Source organism: Dipodomys merriami, unplaced genomic scaffold (assembly GCF_024711535.1).
Source record: "Dipodomys merriami isolate MVZ:Mamm:240054 unplaced genomic scaffold, mDipMer1.0.p SCAF_1, whole genome shotgun sequence".
Classification (NCBI taxonomy): Eukaryota; Metazoa; Chordata; class Mammalia; order Rodentia; family Heteromyidae; genus Dipodomys; species Dipodomys merriami.
This window is the reverse complement of record NW_027202270.1, coordinates 34977237-34983236: the sequence shown is the minus strand read 5'-3', so window position 1 is coordinate 34983236 and position 6000 is coordinate 34977237.

Genomic DNA, 6000 nt, shown 5'->3' with positions numbered 1-6000 from the left:
CAGGGAGGGTTGTTCTCAAGCTTGAGGCTAGACACCAGTTTATAGGGCAAAAGGCAACAGGGCTATTTAACTTTTAGCTAAGTGCTTTTCCATTAATTGGGCCACACATTATTACAAGCGCCACTGCACAGTTTGGTCCTGAGAAGATTTGAAGTGCTAGGGGTGTCTTTTGTTAGCTCTAAGATGCAGCTTACCCTTGATTTGGCAAACTGCAGTTACACAAGACCAGTCTTAATTGCTTTTCATGCATACTTGGGAGAAACAGCAGGCAGCCTTTAAATGAAGATATTGTGGCCTGAAGTGGTAGCTTCAAGTGCCTGGCTTTCCTGTGTTTATTGTTGACAATTCAATTAGCATGCTAAAGCAGCTGTGTGCTGTAGGGGGCAGGTCAACCAGACTGCACATGCAACTCATTTCCTTAAAAGAGGAGCAAAATTAAGATGAGATGCATTTATCCTTCACTCATTCACCTTGTAGAAAGTTACAAAGAGGCATTTTTCCCATTAATGACTAATGGAAAGTCACTCACTTTCTCGCTCTTCAAACTTTAATAAAAGCTATGCTTGGCCACAATGGTATAAAGACCCTCATATTCATTAAACATCTTTCAAGGAAAAATGACTTTTTAATCCAGGACATTTCATAGATATGAAAAATTTCATAGATAACACAGCCAGAATGATTTGGGGGAGACATAAACATACCTAGTTATTTAGCTGCTTGTGTTTTTGTTTTGGGTCAGTTGTGGGGCTTGAACTCAGGGTCTGGGAGCTGTCCCTAAGTTCTTCTGCTCAGGCTCTAAGCACTTTTGCTCTAGTGCTCTACCACTTTGAGCCACAGATCCATACCCAGTTTTTGAGTGGTTGAATAGAGATAAGAGTCTCACAGAGACTTTTCTGCCCAGGCTGCTTTGCACCGCTGTCCTCAGATCACAGCCTCCTGAACAGCTAGGGTTACAGGTGTGAGCCACCATGACCCAGCTCCTGTAGCTGTATAGATGTAACTGATGAAAGATGCCCAAATAGTGCAGTAGATAAGCTGAGGGGCAGACGGAGAAGACTAGGCAGCAGCTCCCAGCAGCTCCCAGGCAGAAGTTCCTAGCTCTGCTGGAGCAGCCCGTCCTGGAAACAGACACCACTGGTCCTCTGGAGTGCCATTAGAGCTCATAGGTAAAGGCTTACTGTCTAGTTCAGCAATAAAACTGAAGCCATGTACGACTGCTTTGATCTGACCAGCCAGAAACAGGGATGGCAGTCTTCTTGGATGCCATATTTGGCATCATTGACTTCTTAGTGCTAATTTACTTTTAATTGACTTGGTTTGATTTTGTCCAATATAGTTGGAAAACAGCTACAGAAAGTCTGAGTTGGAGACCAAGACCACAATGGATGCAACCTCACAAGGAAATAGCTTGGACTGGCTGTCTACTGGCCCTGTTTAGTTTACACCCCTCAATTTTTAAAGATGTATTATTTTTCTCTCGAGCACTATTGGCTGTCTCCTGAATCATTTTATTTCAAGCCTATGATAGACTTCTTTTCCTACTTTTCTCCATAATGTCATGTTACTATTAATCTGTATTCATTTAGAGATGAGTACTAATGACAAACAACCCAAAAGGTGTTAGATGCGCCCCGCCTCCGGAAGTGTGTATATTGGTCTGCCTTTTGCGGTTGCTTCTCTTTCCCTTTTTTTTTTTTTTTTGTTTTTTGCCTTTTATCAACATTCTTCACTCCTGCATTTTTTTTCTGGATTAGATTTCTATCCAAATCCATAAAATCCTAGTCAAACCCAGAAAATATTTCAGAAATTGTGTCAGACATGGGAGAAGACATCCAATAAAGATGAAATATAAAAACTCATGGATCAAAAACTTTCATTGAAAAATAATGAGCTGAAAGGAGATGTGTAATAAGATGAAAACTAATGTATAGTTCATTCCCTGATGGAAAAAATCACATATGGCATTGAATACCAAGGGGAATCTGGCATTCTTCGTGTTACACTTACAAACCATCACCCCTGAACAGCTTTATGGTCTTTTTATTCAAAATTTATTTCTATACAATTCTACAAACTAAGACATTGTTTTTAAAATAACACAACTTTAATGGAATTAGCAAGTACCAACCGACTGTATATACTCTTATACATTCCCTATGGAATATAAGATGGGGGGAGCTACCAATATAACAGATTACTTCCCCCTTATTATATATCATTATTTCCCAACCTTTTGCCATTATATCTAGCTTTCTAGACTCTACCCACAAATATATGAATATATTAGGATCCCCTAACCTCTAGGTCATGCTTAGACAAATACTTCTCTTAGTTGCTTATTTGCAAAAGTAAGTTTGATTTTAAAAAAAACACTTCTTAGAGTCACAATTTACCCACAGGTACCACATTGACAGCATTTCGAGTAGGTTTAAAAAGTCTGCTCTCTTCATTGATTGGAATGATTCAGTGGTGATCATGTAATTGCTCCTCCCAGGTCACCAAGAAATACAACGTGAGGTAACAAAATTAAAGTTTAACTTATTGAGATAGTGCTGTATAAATATTTCACATACCTAATTCATTCCTGCACACTCAAATGGGAGTAAATGATGGAGAATCATGTCTAAATCCATAATCCTGCTTTTGGATCCCTTTCAAAAAAATGTCAACACTAGGGCATTTACACATACAAAACAAGACCCATTATAATATTAATAAATGCCCACCTAGATACTACTAGTACAACTCTTTTGTGGTTATTAGAACCCCCTGAGAGTATTTCTACCCAACCCCCAGCATCATTGAGAATCCTACATTTCCACTGGAAGTAATTCTTCAATTTAGCCTTGATGCTAATCCAGTTTAGAGGATTTTTCCTGACTTAAATTATGGAGAAGATGCCAATATTAAGAACAGAAATGTAAATTTTATATACTTACTAGAGATATATGTTTAACCAAATGTACTCTGCTGATTCCTGACCTAGTTTCTTTCTAAAATGCAGACTAATATATCTGACTGTTTACTCATCCTCCCTGCTGAGTAACTACTGAATTTCTCAACCTTATACAACCAAATTAGATTTCTTTACCCATGCTCTAAGGCCTTTCTCACTCTTGATGATACTAACATTACTATCAAACCAGTTAAAAAAGTATCAAGTCTGTGGAGAAAGAGGAACCCTACTGCACTGCTGGTGGAAATCTAAACTAATACAACCACTCTGGAAAGCAGTCTGGAGGTTCCTCAGAACACTAAATAGAGACCTACCCTACGACCCAGCCATACCACTCCTAGGCAGCTACCCTGACCAATAGGAACCAGGATACAAGGACTCTTGCACCTCCGTGTTCATTGCTGCACTGTTCACAATAAGCAAGATACGGAAAGAACTCAGATGCCCCATTACAGATGAATGGATCCAAAAATTGTGGTACTGTATATAATGGAATATTATGCAAACATTAGAAAGGACAAAATAATGGCATTTGCAGGGAAATGGATGGAACTAGAACAAATCATGTTGAGTGACATAAGCCAAGATTAGAGAGACAAATGGCACATGGTCTCCCTGATATGCAGATGTTAAATTCAAAATGCAAGGAGATATGACTAAGTAAACAGGACTCAAAAAAAAGGATCTCTTCTTAAATTGTTGCATCATTTTTACATGACTCCATGTTCTTGACCTTACATATGGTATATACATATGCACATCTCAGGGAAGCTAGGAGGATGGTACAGAATCAGAGGGAAAAGGATGGAAAAATACAATAGAGGATCCATCAGCTGCACTGGACATTGATAAAAGTGAACTAAGCAACTCAAGGGTAGTGATGGGAGGGAGGGAATGAGAGAGAAAGAAATGTACGTATTTCCCAGAAAGTGGGATCATACAGTCACTTTTCAAATTTTTTATGTTAGGTTGGCAAAGGTGAGACAGTGTTGCCCACAGTGGTCTTGAATACATGCGTTCAAGCAGAAAAAAAAAGAAATGTACATGTTACCCAATTTGGATGAAATATTTGTATTGTCAAATTTGTAGAATGCAGAAGCTTTATAGAACATGATAATGACAATTCGCTTTGTGAAGTTAAAATGGGCTTGTGACTTTAGCTAGGTATCACTATCCCTCAATACTGTGAAATTTGTGTAATCACTTAATCTCAAGAAAGAAAAAAAAGAATATCAAGAGTGGATATCCAACTGACTTCAAAGTATGTGCATACTTACATTAGTGTAGCATTGGGCAGGACAAGATATGCAATGAGCCCTTTGTACAAACAGTTCTACAGACAGCCACACAGCTCAAGATTTGTTCAATTATTTTTAAAAAATATTATATATAAATTTTTTCCTATGGTTTAAAAAAGAAAAAAAAACTTGGAAAAATTAGATTAAGCAAGCCAGACCCAAAGAAACATAGGTCCCATGGTTTCCCTTATTTGCAATAACTAGTATATGTCTAGGATAATCTTACCAGACAAGCAGAAAAGGTCAAAAGCTATGTACATATGACCATATAAGATGATGCTAAAGGAAATGAACCCCAAGATTGGGCACATGAGGCTTTATTTTTGTCGCTGTTGTTTTTAACGTACTATGTGATTTTTTTGTTTCTTTCGTATGTTCTTCATCCTCCCCCTCCCCCCATGGTAGAACCTCTGTTTTCACTGTATTTGATTCCGGTGCCCTGCATCTTGTATATACATTTTTTCTAATTTGGGGAGGAGAAGGGAAATAACAAAATGCTGAAACAAGGATACAGATTGACCCATTGTAACAATGAGATATACAAGACACTATGTTGAAAACAAACTTTACAACTTGCAGGGGGAGGAAGGAGTTGGGGAGGTGGGGAGAGAAGGGATGGTAGAGGGAAACAAAGGAGGAGGGGTAACAATGCTCGATAGGAAATGTACTCATTACCTTACTCATGTAACTGTAACCCTTCTGCACAGTATCTTTACAATAAAATGTATTTTTTTAAAAAACTATCAACTCATTATTCACTCTTTTCTCTTCTCCACTGCCTATAACCAAATGTCATCCAACTAGCAGTCCTGTGGTCAAAGTCTAAGAGCCATCTTCCATCTGTTCACTGTTCTCCAAGTGCACTGACACCAGCTTCCCTCATCTGGAATACCACACATTCTCTTTTCTCAAATCCTGCTCTTACCCCACATCAATTCTTCCTATAGAGTCAGGGTAACTGTTTAAGAACATAAATCTCATCATGCTGTTCTTCCATTGATAACATGCTAATGGTATTGATGCAAATTAAGTCCCTAATATGAATACCTTGGCCCTCCATGATTGTCTGTATTTCCGACCTCCTTCTCTTTTCCAACCATAGCTTCTCCAGATGACTGGATACTTGCCAGTGGCCCTCAACACACCCGGTCTGCTGTCCTCATAGAGCGCAGAGGACAGCAGACCACTCAGAATCACCTCATGTCTATTCATCAGAGAAATCTTCCCTAATCAGCGAGGGTGAATCCAGATTTTATAAGTCCCAAAGCTTATATGATTAAAGGGGGGGAAAAACCCACATTTTATGGGAAAAATAATTTCTTTTATTCCTTATATTTACAGTAGCAGGGACTGAAGGAAAATAACTTTTTAAAATCTTAAATATGAATCATATAAACCTCTGAGTATGGGAATATCCAGAGCCTCATAAAAGGCCTTATAAAGGACCTCATGCTTAGCCGCTTAAGCTTAACAGTGATCTCCACTTTGCAGCTACCTTGTTGATCAGGTTCTCTTCCCTCTCCACCTTTATTGAATCTTATTTATCCTTCCCAGCCTTTCTCACAGTTTATCATTGAAGATAGGCTGCCTTTTGCATTGGATTGTATATTCCAGCGATGTAAGCACTAAGAACCCACCACCATGGCACAGTAGCATTCAGTAACTACTTTTGGTTGAAAGAGTGAATAATGAAATACATGTTGAAATAAATGATTCTAGATGAATGTAAAAGAACTATTGAAA